General features: G+C 36.4%; 14 non-coding genes across 14 annotated transcripts; all 14 read right to left on the bottom strand.

Annotated features, from left to right (window-relative positions):
* Positions 1 to 604: 604 nt before the first annotated feature.
* On the bottom strand, positions 605 to 694 carry TRNAR-UCU (transfer RNA arginine (anticodon UCU)). Its single transcript is given in 2 exon segments — positions 605 to 640; positions 658 to 694. It is a non-coding gene; the product is annotated as a tRNA-Arg (tRNA).
* Positions 695 to 1,368: 674 nt separating this feature from the next.
* TRNAR-UCU (transfer RNA arginine (anticodon UCU)) lies at positions 1,369 to 1,460 on the bottom strand. The gene is given in 2 exon segments: positions 1,369 to 1,406; positions 1,424 to 1,460. It is a non-coding gene; the product is annotated as a tRNA-Arg (tRNA).
* A 2,211-nt stretch (positions 1,461 to 3,671) lies between these two features.
* On the bottom strand, positions 3,672 to 3,761 carry TRNAR-UCU (transfer RNA arginine (anticodon UCU)). The gene is given in 2 exon segments: positions 3,672 to 3,707; positions 3,725 to 3,761. It is a non-coding gene; the product is annotated as a tRNA-Arg (tRNA).
* Positions 3,762 to 4,437: 676 nt separating this feature from the next.
* Positions 4,438 to 4,527, bottom strand: TRNAR-UCU (transfer RNA arginine (anticodon UCU)). Its single transcript is given in 2 exon segments — positions 4,438 to 4,473; positions 4,491 to 4,527. It is a non-coding gene; the product is annotated as a tRNA-Arg (tRNA).
* A 674-nt stretch (positions 4,528 to 5,201) lies between these two features.
* On the bottom strand, positions 5,202 to 5,293 carry TRNAR-UCU (transfer RNA arginine (anticodon UCU)). The gene is given in 2 exon segments: positions 5,202 to 5,239; positions 5,257 to 5,293. It is a non-coding gene; the product is annotated as a tRNA-Arg (tRNA).
* Positions 5,294 to 7,504: 2,211 nt separating this feature from the next.
* On the bottom strand, positions 7,505 to 7,594 carry TRNAR-UCU (transfer RNA arginine (anticodon UCU)). The gene is given in 2 exon segments: positions 7,505 to 7,540; positions 7,558 to 7,594. It is a non-coding gene; the product is annotated as a tRNA-Arg (tRNA).
* Positions 7,595 to 9,038: 1,444 nt separating this feature from the next.
* On the bottom strand, positions 9,039 to 9,128 carry TRNAR-UCU (transfer RNA arginine (anticodon UCU)). The gene is given in 2 exon segments: positions 9,039 to 9,074; positions 9,092 to 9,128. It is a non-coding gene; the product is annotated as a tRNA-Arg (tRNA).
* Positions 9,129 to 9,804: 676 nt separating this feature from the next.
* Positions 9,805 to 9,894, bottom strand: TRNAR-UCU (transfer RNA arginine (anticodon UCU)). The gene is given in 2 exon segments: positions 9,805 to 9,840; positions 9,858 to 9,894. It is a non-coding gene; the product is annotated as a tRNA-Arg (tRNA).
* A 674-nt stretch (positions 9,895 to 10,568) lies between these two features.
* On the bottom strand, positions 10,569 to 10,660 carry TRNAR-UCU (transfer RNA arginine (anticodon UCU)). The gene is given in 2 exon segments: positions 10,569 to 10,606; positions 10,624 to 10,660. It is a non-coding gene; the product is annotated as a tRNA-Arg (tRNA).
* Positions 10,661 to 12,871: 2,211 nt separating this feature from the next.
* On the bottom strand, positions 12,872 to 12,961 carry TRNAR-UCU (transfer RNA arginine (anticodon UCU)). The gene is given in 2 exon segments: positions 12,872 to 12,907; positions 12,925 to 12,961. It is a non-coding gene; the product is annotated as a tRNA-Arg (tRNA).
* A 677-nt stretch (positions 12,962 to 13,638) lies between these two features.
* Positions 13,639 to 13,728, bottom strand: TRNAR-UCU (transfer RNA arginine (anticodon UCU)). Its single transcript is given in 2 exon segments — positions 13,639 to 13,674; positions 13,692 to 13,728. It is a non-coding gene; the product is annotated as a tRNA-Arg (tRNA).
* A 677-nt stretch (positions 13,729 to 14,405) lies between these two features.
* Positions 14,406 to 14,495, bottom strand: TRNAR-UCU (transfer RNA arginine (anticodon UCU)). Its single transcript is given in 2 exon segments — positions 14,406 to 14,441; positions 14,459 to 14,495. It is a non-coding gene; the product is annotated as a tRNA-Arg (tRNA).
* A 677-nt stretch (positions 14,496 to 15,172) lies between these two features.
* TRNAR-UCU (transfer RNA arginine (anticodon UCU)) lies at positions 15,173 to 15,262 on the bottom strand. Its single transcript is given in 2 exon segments — positions 15,173 to 15,208; positions 15,226 to 15,262. It is a non-coding gene; the product is annotated as a tRNA-Arg (tRNA).
* A 676-nt stretch (positions 15,263 to 15,938) lies between these two features.
* On the bottom strand, positions 15,939 to 16,028 carry TRNAR-UCU (transfer RNA arginine (anticodon UCU)). Its single transcript is given in 2 exon segments — positions 15,939 to 15,974; positions 15,992 to 16,028. It is a non-coding gene; the product is annotated as a tRNA-Arg (tRNA).
* Positions 16,029 to 16,104: the final 76 nt, after the last annotated feature.

The raw sequence follows: 16,104 nt of genomic DNA, 5'->3' as shown, positions 1-16,104 counted from the left end.
TTATCAAGCCTTCTGGGATACATGAAAGAATGATTGTTTTCTGAAACATAAAATGTCTGTAGCAAGAATCACAGTTCGGGGTGAAACCTTGAACTGCACCTTTGTTCGCTTGGGGAGAAATTCAGAGAATAGGGTATTACAGTATTTTCTTGCCAAGTGAATTGGTTTGGACAACAATTCCATACCTTAATAAAAAAGAACTGGATAAAAAGTGCAGACATACAATTGTTAACAATACAAAAACACAAAGAGAATATACCATAAATAGCTTTGAAAGAAGATTTTACTTTATATGTCGCTAGAAACAAATGTCTGAGTGTAGGGTGTCGTGTTTTTGGTCTATCTCATTTACAGCTATTATAAAGACAATGTTTCTGAAGGAAGGATACATTAGAAAAGTGCCAAGTTTCTGGCAGTGATGTTGTATTGCTTATGAGCAATATGTTCCTGTTGCAATGGAAGGCAGACTGCTTTTGATTCAGTTGCATGCTGTATTAGATACATAGGTTCAACTTGGGTCAAATACTAAGATTAAAGCATCGGCCAAAAATAAACATTCCTCACATGCATAATGTTCCTTGTTTGAATAAGAAAGTAAAAAATGCGACTCTGGTGGGATTCGAACCCACAACCTTTGAATGACTTTGCCAATTCACTTAGAAGTCCAATGCGCTATCCATTGCGCCACAGAGCCAGATGAAAATCCACTTGAGTACAGTAAGGGATGATCGAAGTTTTGTCAATCCAGTGTTTACTTCACATCATATTATCAAGCCTTCTGTGATACAAGAAAGAATAATTGTTTTCTGAAACATAAAATGTCTGTAGAAGAATCACACTTCTGGGTGAAACCTTGAACTACACCTTTGTTCCTTTAGGGATGAATTCGGAGAATAGGGTATTACTGTATTTTCTTGCAAACTGAATACGTTTGGACAACAATTCCATACCTTAATAAAAAAGAACTGGATAAAAAGTGCAGACATACAATTGGTTAACAATACAAAAACACAAAGAGAATATACCATAAATAGCTTTGAAAGAAGATTTTACTTTATATGTCGCTAGAAACAAATGTCTGAGTGTAGGGTGTCGTGTTTTTGGTCTATCTCATTTACAGCTGTTATAAAGACCATGTTTCTGAAGGAAGGATACATTAGGAAAGTGCCAAGTTTCTGGCAGTAATGTTTTATTGCTTATCAGCAATATGTTCCTGTTGCAATGGAAGGCGGACTGCTTTTGATTCAGTTGCATGCTGTATTAGATACATAGGTTCAACTTGGGTCAAATACTAAGATTAAAGCATTGGCCAAAAATAAACATTCCTCACATGCATAATGTTGCTTGTTTGAATAAGAAAGTAAAAAATGATACTCTGGTGGGATTCGAACCCACAACCTTTGAATGACTTTGCCAATTTATTTAGAAGTCCAACGCGCTAACCATTGCGCCACAGAGCCAGATGAAAATCCGCTTGCGTACAGTAAGGGATGATCGAAGTTTTGTCAATCCAGTGTTTACTTCACATCACATTATCAAGCCTTCTGGGATACATGAAAGAATGATTGTTTTCTGAAACATAAAATGTCTGTAGCTAGAATCACACTTCTGTGTGAAACCTTGAACTGCACCTTTGTTCGCTTGGGGAGAAATTCAGAGAATAGGGTATTACAGTATTTTCTTGCCAAGTGAATAGGTTTGGACAACAATTCCATACCTTAATAGAAAAGAACTGGATAAAAAGTGCAGCCATACAATTGGTTAACAATACAAAAACACAAAGAGAATATACCATAAATAGCTTTGAAAGAAGATTTTACTTTATATGTCGCTAGAAACATATGTCTGAGTGTAGGGTGTCGTGTTTTTGGTCTATCTCATTTACAGCTATTATAAAAACAATGTTTCTGAAGGAAGGATACATTAGGAAAGTGCAAAGTTTCTGGCAGTGATGTTGTATTGCTTATGAGCAATATGTTCCTGTTGCAATGGAAGGCAGACTGCTTTTGATTCAGTTGCATGCTGTATTAGATACATAGGTTCAACTTGGGTCAAATACTAAGATTAAAGCATCGGCCAAAAATAGACATTCCTCACATGCATAATGTTCCTTGTTTGAATAAGAAAGTAAAAAATGCGACTCTGGTGGGATTCAAACCCACAACCTTTGAATGACTTTGCAAATTCACTTAGAAGTCCAACGCGCTACCCATTGCTCCACAGAGCCAGATAAAAATCCATTTGCGTACAGTAAGGGATGATCGAAGTTTTGTCAATCCAGTGTTTACTTCACATCACATTATCAAGCCTTCTGGGATACATGAAAGAATGATTGTTTTCTGAAGCATAAAATGTCTGTAGCAAGAATCACACTTCTTTGTGAAACCTTGAACTGCACCTTTGTTCGCTTGGGGAGAAATTCAGAGAATAGGGTATTACAGTATTTTCTTGCCAAGTGAATTGGTTTGGACAACAATTCCATACCTTAATAAAAAAGAACTGGATAAAAAGTGCAGACATACAATTGGTTAACAATACAAAAACACAAAGAGAATATACCATAAATAGCTTTGAAAGAAGATTTTACTTTATATGTCGCTATAAACAAATGTCTGAGTGTAGGGTGTCGTGTTTTTGGTCTATCTCATTTACAGCTGTTATAAAGACCATGTTTCTGAAGGAAGGATACATTAGGAAAGTGCCAAGTTTCTGGCAGTAAAGTTTTATTGCTTATCAGCAATATGTTCCTGTTGCAATGGAAGGCGGACTGCTTTTGATTCAGTTGCATGCTGTATTAGATACATAGGTTCAACTTGGGTCAAATACTAAGATTAAAGCATCGGCCAAAAATAAACATTCCTCACATGCATAATGTTCCTTGTTTGAATAAGAAAGTAAAAAATGCGACTCTGGTGGGATTCAAGCCCACAACCTTTGAATGACTTTGCAAATTCACTTAGAAGTCCAACACGCTATCCATTGCGCCACAGAGCCAGATAAAAATCCACTTGCGTACAGTAAGGGATGATCGAAGTTTTGTCAATCCAGTGTTTACTTCACATCACATTATCAAGCCTTCTGGGATACATGAAAGAATGATTGTTTTCTGAAACATAAAATGTCTGTAGCAAGAATCACACTTCTTTGTGAAACCTTGAACTGCACCTTTGTTCGCTTGGGGAGAAATTCAGAGAATAGGGTATTACAGTATTTTCTTGCCAAGTGAATTGGTTTGGACAACAATTCCATACCTTAATAAAAAAGAACTGGATAAAAAGTGCAGACATACAATTGGTTAACAATACAAAAACACAAAGAGAATATACCATAAATAGCTTTGAAAGAAGATTTTACTTTATATGTCGCTAGAAACAAATGTCTGAGTGTAGGGTGTCGTGTTTTTGGTCTATCTCATTTACAGCTATTATAAAGACAATGTTTCTGAAGGAAGGATACATTAGGAAAGTGCCAAGTTTGTGGCAGTAATGTTGTATTGCTTATGAGCAATATGTTCCTGTTGCAATGGAAGGCAGACTGCTTTCGATTCAGTTGCATGCTGTATTAGATACATAGGTTCAACTTGGGTCAAATACTAAGATTAAAGCATCGGCCAAAAATAAACATTCCTCACATGCATAATGTTCCTTGTTTGAATAAGAAAGTACAAAATTCGACTCTGGTGGGATTCGAACCCACAACCTTTGAATGACTTTGCCAATTCACTTAGAAGTCCAATGCGCTATCCATTGCGCCACAGAGCCAGATAAAAATCCACTTTCGTACAGTAAGGGATGATCGAAGTTTTGTCAATCCAGTGTTTACTTCACATCATATTATCAAGCCTTCTGGGATACATGAAAGAATGATTGTTTTCTGAAACATAAAATGTCTGTAGCAAGAATCACAGTTCGGGGTGAAACCTTGAACTGCACCTTTGTTCGCTTGGGGAGAAATTCAGAGAATAGGGTATTACAGTATTTTCTTGCCAAGTGAATTGGTTTGGACAACAATTCCATACCTTAATAAAAAAGAACTGGATAAAAAGTGCAGACATACAATTGTTAACAATACAAAAACACAAAGAGAATATACCATAAATAGCTTTGAAAGAAGATTTTACTTTATATGTCGCTAGAAACAAATGTCTGAGTGTAGGGTGTCGTGTTTTTGGTCTATCTCATTTACAGCTATTATAAAGACAATGTTTCTGAAGGAAGGATACATTAGAAAAGTGCCAAGTTTCTGGCAGTGATGTTGTATTGCTTATGAGCAATATGTTCCTGTTGCAATGGAAGGCAGACTGCTTTTGATTCAGTTGCATGCTGTATTAGATACATAGGTTCAACTTGGGTCAAATACTAAGATTAAAGCATCGGCCAAAAATAAACATTCCTCACATGCATAATGTTCCTTGTTTGAATAAGAAAGTAAAAAATGCGACTCTGGTGGGATTCGAACCCACAACCTTTGAATGACTTTGCCAATTCACTTAGAAGTCCAATGCGCTATCCATTGCGCCACAGAGCCAGATGAAAATCCACTTGAGTACAGTAAGGGATGATCGAAGTTTTGTCAATCCAGTGTTTACTTCACATCATATTATCAAGCCTTCTGTGATACAAGAAAGAATAATTGTTTTCTGAAACATAAAATGTCTGTAGAAGAATCACACTTCTGGGTGAAACCTTGAACTACACCTTTGTTCCTTTAGGGATGAATTCGGAGAATAGGGTATTACTGTATTTTCTTGCAAACTGAATACGTTTGGACAACAATTCCATACCTTAATAAAAAAGAACTGGATAAAAAGTGCAGACATACAATTGGTTAACAATACAAAAACACAAAGAGAATATACCATAAATAGCTTTGAAAGAAGATTTTACTTTATATGTCGCTAGAAACAAATGTCTGAGTGTAGGGTGTCGTGTTTTTGGTCTATCTCATTTACAGCTGTTATAAAGACCATGTTTCTGAAGGAAGGATACATTAGGAAAGTGCCAAGTTTCTGGCAGTAATGTTTTATTGCTTATCAGCAATATGTTCCTGTTGCAATGGAAGGCGGACTGCTTTTGATTCAGTTGCATGCTGTATTAGATACATAGGTTCAACTTGGGTCAAATACTAAGATTAAAGCATTGGCCAAAAATAAACATTCCTCACATGCATAATGTTGCTTGTTTGAATAAGAAAGTAAAAAATGATACTCTGGTGGGATTCGAACCCACAACCTTTGAATGACTTTGCCAATTTATTTAGAAGTCCAACGCGCTAACCATTGCGCCACAGAGCCAGATGAAAATCCGCTTGCGTACAGTAAGGGATGATCGAAGTTTTGTCAATCCAGTGTTTACTTCACATCACATTATCAAGCCTTCTGGGATACATGAAAGAATGATTGTTTTCTGAAACATAAAATGTCTGTAGCTAGAATCACACTTCTGTGTGAAACCTTGAACTGCACCTTTGTTCGCTTGGGGAGAAATTCAGAGAATAGGGTATTACAGTATTTTCTTGCCAAGTGAATAGGTTTGGACAACAATTCCATACCTTAATAGAAAAGAACTGGATAAAAAGTGCAGCCATACAATTGGTTAACAATACAAAAACACAAAGAGAATATACCATAAATAGCTTTGAAAGAAGATTTTACTTTATATGTCGCTAGAAACATATGTCTGAGTGTAGGGTGTCGTGTTTTTGGTCTATCTCATTTACAGCTATTATAAAAACAATGTTTCTGAAGGAAGGATACATTAGGAAAGTGCAAATTTTCTGGCAGTGATGTTGTATTGCTTATGAGCAATATGTTCCTGTTGCAATGGAAGGCAGACTGCTTTTGATTCAGTTGCATGCTGTATTAGATACATAGGTTCAACTTGGGTCAAATACTAAGATTAAAGCATCGGCCAAAAATAGACATTCCTCACATGCATAATGTTCCTTGTTTGAATAAGAAAGTAAAAAATGCGACTCTGGTGGGATTCAAACCCACAACCTTTGAATGACTTTGCAAATTCACTTAGAAGTCCAATGCGCTACCCATTGCTCCACAGAGCCAGATAAAAATCCATTTGCGTACAGTAAGGGATGATCGAAGTTTTGTCAATCCAGTGTTTACTTCACATCACATTATCAAGCCTTCTGGGATACATGAAAGAATGATTGTTTTCTGAAGCATAAAATGTCTGTAGCAAGAATCACACTTCTTTGTGAAACCTTGAACTGCACCTTTGTTCGCTTGGGGAGAAATTCAGAGAATAGGGTATTACAGTATTTTCTTGCCAAGTGAATTGGTTTGGACAACAATTCCATACCTTAATAAAAAAGAACTGGATAAAAAGTGCAGACATACAATTGGTTAACAATACAAAAACACAAAGAGAATATACCATAAATAGCTTTGAAAGAAGATTTTACTTTATATGTCGCTATAAACAAATGTCTGAGTGTAGGGTGTCGTGTTTTTGGTCTATCTCATTTACAGCTATTATAAAGACAATGTTTCTGAAGGAAGGATACATTAGGAAAGTGCAAGGTTTCTGGCAGTGATGTTGTATTGCTCATGAGCAATATGTTCCTGTTGCAATGGAAGGCGGACTGCTTTTGATTCAGTTGCATGCTGTATTAGATACATAGGTTCAACTTGGGTCAAATACTAAGATTAAAGCATCGGCCAAAAATAAACATTCCTCACATGCATAATGTTGCTTGTTTGAATAAGAAAGTAAAAAATGCTACTCTGGTGGGATTCGAACCCACCACCTTTGAATGAGTTTGCCAATTTATTTAGAAGTCCAACGCACTATCCATTGCGCCACAGAGCCAGAAGAAAATCCACTTGCGTACAGTAAGGGATGATCAAAGTTTTGTCAATCCAGTGTTTACTTCACATCACATTATCAAGCCTTCTGGGATACATGAAAGAATGATTGTTTTCTGAAACATAAAATGTCTGTAGCTAGAATCACACTTCTGTGTGAAACCTTGAACTGCACCTTTGTTCGCTTGGGGAGAAATTCAGAGAATAGGGTATTACAGTATTTTCTTGCCAAGTGAATAGGTTTGGACAACAATTCCATACCTTAATAAGAAAGAACTGGATAAAAAGTGCAGCCATACAATTGGTTAACAATACAAAAACACAAAGAGAATATACCATAAATAGCTTTGAAAGAAGATTTTACTTTATATGTCGCTAGAAACAAATGTCTGAGTGTAGGGTGTCGTGTTATTGGTCTATCTCATTTACAGCTATTATAAAGACAATGTTTCTGAAGGAAGGATACATTAGGAAAGTGCAAGGTTTCTGGCAGTGATGTTGTATTGCTCATGAGCAATATGTTCCTGTTGCAATGGAAGGCAGACTGCTTTTGATTCAGTTGCATGCTGTATTAGATACATAGGTTCAACTTGGGTCAAATACTAAGATTAAAGCATCGGCCAAAAATAGACATTCCTCACATGCATAATGTTCCTTGTTTGAATAAGAAAGTAAAAAATGCGACTCTGGTGGGATTCAAACCCACAACCTTTGAATGACTTTGCAAATTCACTTAGAAGTCCAACGCGCTACCCATTGCGCCACAGAGCCAGATAAAAATCCATTTGCGTACAGTAAGGGATGATCGAAGTTTTGTCAATCCAGTGTTTACTTCACATCACATTATCAAGCCTTCTGGGATACATGAAAGAATGATTGTTTTCTGAAGCATAAAATGTCTGTAGCAAGAATCACACTTCTTTGTGAAACCTTGAACTGCACCTTTGTTCGCTTGGGGAGAAATTCAGAGAATAGGGTATTACAGTATTTTCTTGCCAAGTGAATTGGTTTGGACAACAATTCCATACCTTAATAAAAAAGAACTGGATAAAAAGTGCAGACATACAATTGGTTAACAATACAAAAACACAAAGAGAATATACCATAAATAGCTTTGAAAGAAGATTTTACTTTATATGTCGCTATAAACAAATGTCTGAGTGTAGGGTGTCGTGTTTTTGGTCTATCTCATTTACAGCTGTTATAAAGACCATGTTTCTGAAGGAAGGATACATTAGGAAAGTGCCAAGTTTCTGGCAGTAAAGTTTTATTGCTTATCAGCAATATGTTCCTGTTGCAATGGAAGGCGGACTGCTTTTGATTCAGTTGCATGCTGTATTAGATACATAGGTTCAACTTGGGTCAAATACTAAGATTAAAGCATCGGCCAAAAATAAACATTCCTCACATGCATAATGTTCCTTGTTTGAATAAGAAAGTAAAAAATGCGACTCTGGTGGGATTCAAGCCCACAACCTTTGAATGACTTTGCAAATTCACTTAGAAGTCCAACACGCTATCCATTGCGCCACAGAGCCAGATAAAAATCCACTTGCGTACAGTAAGGGATGATCGAAGTTTTGTCAATCCAGTGTTTACTTCACATCACATTATCAAGCCTTCTGGGATACATGAAAGAATGATTGTTTTCTGAAACATAAAATGTCTGTAGCAAGAATCACACTTCTTTGTGAAACCTTGAACTGCACCTTTGTTCGCTTGGGGAGAAATTCAGAGAATAGGGTATTACAGTATTTTCTTGCCAAGTGAATTGGTTTGGACAACAATTCCATACCTTAATAAAAAAGAACTGGATAAAAAGTGCAGACATACAATTGGTTAACAATACAAAAACACAAAGAGAATATACCATAAATAGCTTTGAAAGAAGATTTTACTTTATATGTCGCTAGAAACAAATGTCTGAGTGTAGGGTGTCGTGTTTTTGGTCTATCTCATTTACAGCTATTATAAAGACAATGTTTCTGAAGGAAGGATACATTAGGAAAGTGCCAAGTTTGTGGCAGTAATGTTGTATTGCTTATGAGCAATATGTTCCTGTTGCAATGGAAGGCAGACTGCTTTCGATTCAGTTGCATGCTGTATTAGATACATAGGTTCAACTTGGGTCAAATACTAAGATTAAAGCATCGGCCAAAAATAAACATTCCTCACATGCATAATGTTCCTTGTTTGAATAAGAAAGTACAAAATTCGACTCTGGTGGGATTCGAACCCACAACCTTTGAATGACTTTGCCAATTCACTTAGAAGTCCAATGCGCTATCCATTGCGCCACAGAGCCAGATAAAAATCCACTTTCGTACAGTAAGGGATGATCGAAGTTTTGTCAATCCAGTGTTTACTTCACATCATATTATCAAGCCTTCTGGGATACATGAAAGAATGATTGTTTTCTGAAACATAAAATGTCTGTAGCAAGAATCACAGTTCGGGGTGAAACCTTGAACTGCACCTTTGTTCGCTTGGGGAGAAATTCAGAGAATAGGGTATTACAGTATTTTCTTGCCAAGTGAATTGGTTTGGACAACAATTCCATACCTTAATAAAAAAGAACTGGATAAAAAGTGCAGACATACAATTGTTAACAATACAAAAACACAAAGAGAATATACCATAAATAGCTTTGAAAGAAGATTTTACTTTATATGTCGCTAGAAACAAATGTCTGAGTGTAGGGTGTCGTGTTTTTGGTCTATCTCATTTACAGCTATTATAAAGACAATGTTTCTGAAGGAAGGATACATTAGAAAAGTGCCAAGTTTCTGGCAGTGATGTTGTATTGCTTATGAGCAATATGTTCCTGTTGCAATGGAAGGCAGACTGCTTTTGATTCAGTTGCATGCTGTATTAGATACATAGGTTCAACTTGTGTCAAATACTAAGATTAAAGCATCGGCCAAAAATAAACATTCCTCACATGCATAATGTTCCTTGTTTGAATAAGAAAGTAAAAAATGCGACTCTGGTGGGATTCGAACCCACAACCTTTGAATGACTTTGCCAATTCACTTAGAAGTCCAATGCGCTATCCATTGCGCCACAGAGCCAGATGAAAATCCACTTGAGTACAGTAAGGGATGATCGAAGTTTTGTCAATCCAGTGTTTACTTCACATCATATTATCAAGCCTTCTGTGATACAAGAAAGAATAATTGTTTTCTGAAACATAAAATGTCTGTAGAAGAATCACACTTCTGGGTGAAACCTTGAACTACACCTTTGTTCCTTTAGGGATGAATTCGGAGAATAGGGTATTACTGTATTTTCTTGCAAACTGAATACGTTTGGACAACAATTCCATACCTTAATAAAAAAGAACTGGATAAAAAGTGCAGACATACAATTGGTTAACAATACAAAAACACAAAGAGAATATACCATAAATAGCTTTGAAAGAAGATTTTACTTTATATGTCGCTAGAAACAAATGTCTGAGTGTAGGGTGTCGTGTTTTTGGTCTATCTCATTTACAGCTGTTATAAAGACCATGTTTCTGAAGGAAGGATACATTAGGAAAGTGCCAAGTTTCTGGCAGTAATGTTTTATTGCTTATCAGCAATATGTTCCTGTTGCAATGGAAGGCGGACTGCTTTTGATTCAGTTGCATGCTGTATTAGATACATAGGTTCAACTTGGGTCAAATACTAAGATTAAAGCATTGGCCAAAAATAAACATTCCTCACATGCATAATGTTGCTTGTTTGAATAAGAAAGTAAAAAATGATACTCTGGTGGGATTCGAACCCACAACCTTTGAATGACTTTGCCAATTTATTTAGAAGTCCAACGCGCTAACCATTGCGCCACAGAGCCAGATGAAAATCCGCTTGCGTACAGTAAGGGATGATCGAAGTTTTGTCAATCCAGTGTTTACTTCACATCACATTATCAAGCCTTCTGGGATACATGAAAGAATGATTGTTTTCTGAAACATAAAATGTCTGTAGCTAGAATCACACTTCTGTGTGAAACCTTGAACTGCACCTTTGTTCGCTTGGGGAGAAATTCAGAGAATAGGGTATTACAGTATTTTCTTGCCAAGTGAATAGGTTTGGACAACAATTCCATACCTTAATAGAAAAGAACTGGATAAAAAGTGCAGCCATACAATTGGTTAACAATACAAAAACACAAAGAGAATATACCATAAATAGCTTTGAAAGAAGATTTTACTTTATATGTCGCTAGAAACATATGTCTGAGTGTAGGGTGTCGTGTTTTTGGTCTATCTCATTTACAGCTATTATAAAAACAATGTTTCTGAAGGAAGGATACATTAGGAAAGTGCAAAGTTTCTGGCAGTGATGTTGTATTGCTTATGAGCAATATGTTCCTGTTGCAATGGAAGGCAGACTGCTTTTGATTCAGTTGCATGCTGTATTAGATACATAGGTTCAACTTGGGTCAAATACTAAGATTAAAGCATCGGCCAAAAATAGACATTCCTCACATGCATAATGTTCCTTGTTTGAATAAGAAAGTAAAAAATGCGACTCTGGTGGGATTCAAACCCACAACCTTTGAATGACTTTGCAAATTCACTTAGAAGTCCAATGCGCTACCCATTGCTCCACAGAGCCAGATAAAAATCCATTTGCGTACAGTAAGGGATGATCGAAGTTTTGTCAATCCAGTGTTTACTTCACATCACATTATCAAGCCTTCTGGGATACATGAAAGAATGATTGTTTTCTGAAGCATAAAATGTCTGTAGCAAGAATCACACTTCTTTGTGAAACCTTGAACTGCACCTTTGTTCGCTTGGGGAGAAATTCAGAGAATAGGGTATTACAGTATTTTCTTGCCAAGTGAATTGGTTTGGACAACAATTCCATACCTTAATAAAAAAGAACTGGATAAAAAGTGCAGACATACAATTGGTTAACAATACAAAAACACAAAGAGAATATACCATAAATAGCTTTGAAAGAAGATTTTACTTTATATGTCGCTATAAACAAATGTCTGAGTGTAGGGTGTCGTGTTTTTGGTCTATCTCATTTACAGCTATTATAAAGACAATGTTTCTGAAGGAAGGATACATTAGGAAAGTGCAAGGTTTCTGGCAGTGATGTTGTATTGCTCATGAGCAATATGTTCCTGTTGCAATGGAAGGCGGACTGCTTTTGATTCAGTTGCATGCTGTATTAGATACATAGGTTCAACTTGGGTCAAATACTAAGATTAAAGCATCGGCCAAAAATAAACATTCCTCACATGCATAATGTTGCTTGTTTGAATAAGAAAGTAAAAAATGCTACTCTGGTGGGATTCGAACCCACCACCTTTGAATGAGTTTGCCAATTTATTTAGAAGTCCAACGCACTATCCATTGCGCCACAGAGCCAGAAGAAAATCCACTTGCGTACAGTAAGGGATGATCAAAGTTTTGTCAATCCAGTGTTTACTTCACATCACATTATCAAGCCTTCTGGGATACATGAAAGAATGATTGTTTTCTGAAACATAAAATGTCTGTAGCTAGAATCACACTTCTGTGTGAAACCTTGAACTGCACCTTTGTTCGCTTGGGGAGAAATTCAGAGAATAGGGTATTACAGTATTTTCTTGCCAAGTGAATAGGTTTGGACAACAATTCCATACCTTAATAAGAAAGAACTGGATAAAAAGTGCAGCCATACAATTGGTTAACAATACAAAAACACAAAGAGAATTTACCATAAATAGCTTTGAAAGAAGATTTTACTTTATATGTCGCTAGAAACAAATGTCTGAGTGTAGGGTGTCGTGTTATTGGTCTATCTCATTTACAGCTATTATAAAGACAATGTTTCTGAAGGAAGGATACATTAGGAAAGTGCAAGGTTTCTGGCAGTGATGTTGTATTGCTCATGAGCAATATGTTCCTGTTGCAATGGAAGGCAGACTGCTTTTGATTCAGTTGCATGCTGTATTAGATACATAGGTTCAACTTGGGTCAAATACTAAGATTAAAGCATCGGCCAAAAATAGACATTCCTCACATGCATAATGTTCCTTGTTTGAATAAGAAAGTAAAAAATGCGACTCTGGTGGGATTCAAACCCACAACCTTTGAATGACTTTGCAAATTCACTTAGAAGTCCAACGCGCTACCCATTGCGCCACAGAGCCAGATAAAAATCCATTTGCGTACAGTAAGGGATGATCGAAGTTTTGTCAATCCAGTGTTTACTTCACATCACATTATCAAGCCTTCTGGGATACATGAAAGAATGATTGTTTTCTGAAGCATAAAATGTCTGTAGCAAGAATCACACTTCTTTGTGAAACCTTGAACTGCACCTTTGTTCGCTTGGGGAGAAATTCAGAGAATAGGGTATTACAGTATTTTCTTGCCAAGTGAATTGGTTTGGACAACAATTCCATACCTTAATAAAAAAGAACTGGATAAAAAGTGCAGACATACAATTGGTTAACAATACAAAAACACAAAGAGAATATACCATAAATAGTTTTGAAAGAATATTTTACTTTATATGTCGCTAGAAACAAATGTCTGAGTGTAGGGTGTTGTGTTTTTGGTCTATCTCATTTACAGCTATTATAAAGACAATGTTTCTGAAGGAAGGATACATTAGGAAAGTGCAAAGTTTCTGGCAGTGATGTTGTATTCCTTATGAGCAATATGTTCCTGTTGCAATGGAAGGCAGACTGCTTTTGATTCAGTTGCATGCTGTATTAGATACATAGGTTCAACTTGGGTCAAATACTAAGATTAAAGCATCGGCCAAAAATAAACATTCCTCACATGCATAATGTTCCTTGTTTGAATAAGAAAGTAAAAAATGTGACTCTGGTGGGATTCGAACCCACAACCTTTGAATGACTTTGCCAATTCACTTAGAAGTCCAATGCGCTATCCATTGCGCCACAGAGCCAGATGAAAATCAACTTGCGTACATTAAGGGATGATCGAAGTTTTGTCAATCCGGTGTTTACTTCACATCACATTATCAAGCCTTCTGGGACACATCAAAGAATGATTGTTTTCTGAAACATAAAATGTCTGTAGCAAGAATCACACTTCTGTGTGAAACCTTTAACTGCACCTTTGTTCGCTTGGGGAGAAATTCAGAGAATAGGGTATTACAGTATTTTCTTGCCAAGTGAATAGGTTTGGACAACAATTCCATACCTTAATAAAAAAGAACTGGATAAAAAGTGCAGACATACAATTGGTTAACAATACAAAAACACAAAGAGAATATACCATAAATAGCTTTGAAAGAAGATTTTACTTTATATGTCGCTATAAACAAATGTCTGAGTGTAGGGTGTCGTGTTTTTGGTCTATCTCATTTACAGCTGTTATAAAGACCATGTTTCTGAAGGAAGGATACATTAGGAAAGTGCCAAGTTTCTGGCAGTAAAGTTTTATTGCTTATCAGCAATATGTTCCTGTTACAATGGAAGGCGGACTGCTTTTGATTCAGTTGCATGCTGTATTAGATACATAGGTTCAACTTGGGTCAAATACTAAGATTAAAGCATCGGCCAAAAATAAACATTCCTCACATGCATAATGTTCCTTGTTTGAATAAGAAAGTAAAAAAAGCGACTCTGGTGGGATTCGAACCCACAACCTTTGAATGACTTTGCCAATTCACTTAGAAGTCCAATGCGCTATCCATTGCGCCACAGAGCCAGATGAAAATTCATTTGTGTACAGTAAGGGATGATCGAAGTTTTGTCAATCCAGTGTTTACTTCACATCACATTATCAAGCCTTCTGGGATACATGAAAGAATGATTGTTTTCTGAAACATAAAATGTCTGTAGCAAGAATCACACTTCTGTGTGAAACCTTGAACTGCACCTTTGTTCGCTTGGGGAGAAATTCAGAGAATAGGGTATTACAGTATTTTCTTGCCAAGTGAATAGGTTTGGACAACAATTCCATACCTTAATAAAAAAGAACTGGATAAAAAGTGCAGACATACAATTGGTTAACAATACAAAAACACAAAGAGAATATACCATAAATAGCTTTGAAAGAAGATTTTACTTTATATGTCGCTAGAAACAAATGTCTCAGTGTAGGGTGTCGTGTTTTTGGTCTATCTCATTTACAACTATTATAAAGACAATGTTTCTGAAGGAAGGATACATTAGGAAAGTGCCAAGTTTCTGGCAGTGATGTTGTATTGCTTATGAGCAATATGTTCCTGTTGCAATGGAAGGCAGACTGCTTTTGATTCAGTTGCATGCTGTATTAGATACACAGGTTCAACTTGGGTCAAATACTAAGATTAAAGCATCGGCCAAAAATAAACATTCCTCACATGCATAATGTTCCTTGTTTGAATTAGAAAGTAAAAAATGCGACTCTGGTGGGATTCGAACCCACAACCTTTGAATGACATTGCCAATTCTCTTAGAAGTCCAACACGCTATCCATTGCGCCACAGAGCCAGATGAAAATCCACTTGCGTACAGTAAGGGATGATCGAAGTTTTGTCAATCCAGTGTTTACTTCACATCATATTATCAAGCCTTCTGGGATACATGAAAGAATGATTGTTTTCTGAAACATAAGATGTCTGTAGCAAGAATCACAGTTCGGGGTGAAACCTTGAACTGCACCTTTGTTCGCTTGGGGAGAAATTCAGAGAATAGGGTATTACAGTATTTTCTTGCCAAGTGAATTGGTTTGGACAACAATTCCATACCTTAATAAAAAAGAACTGGATAAAAAGTGCAGACATACAATTGGTTAACAATACAAAAACACAAAGAGAATATACCATAAATAGCTTTGAAAGAAGATTTTACTTTATATGTCGCTAGAAACAAATGTCTGAGTGTAGGGTGTCGTGTTTTGGTCTATCTCATTTACAGCTATTATAAAGACAATGTTTCTGAAGGAAGGATACATTAGGAAAGTGCAAAGTTTCTGGCAGTGATGTTGTATTGCTTATGAGCAATATGTTCCTGTTGCAATGGAAGGCAGACTGCCTTTGATTCAGTTGCATGCTGTATTAGATACATAGGTTCAACTTGGGTCAAATACTAAGATTAAAGCATCGGCCAAAAATAAACATTCCTCACATGCATAATGTTCCTTGTTTGAATAAGAAAGTAAAAAATGCGACTCTGGTGGGATTCGAACCCACAACCTTTGAATGACTTTGCCACTTCACTTAGAAGTCCAATGCGCTATCCATTGCGCCACAGAGCCAGATAAAAATCCACTTGCATACATTAAGGGATGATCGAAGTTTTGTCAATCCAGTGTTTACTTCACATCATATTAT

The sequence above is a fragment of the Ambystoma mexicanum genome (assembly GCF_040938575.1).
Source record: "Ambystoma mexicanum isolate Mex_15411 chromosome 12 unlocalized genomic scaffold, UKY_AmexF1_1 Mex_chr12_unloc.1, whole genome shotgun sequence".
NCBI lineage: Eukaryota > Metazoa > Chordata > Amphibia > Caudata > Ambystomatidae > Ambystoma > Ambystoma mexicanum.
The sequence above is the reverse complement of the archived record's forward strand: the minus strand, read 5'-3'. Positions and strand labels throughout refer to the sequence as shown.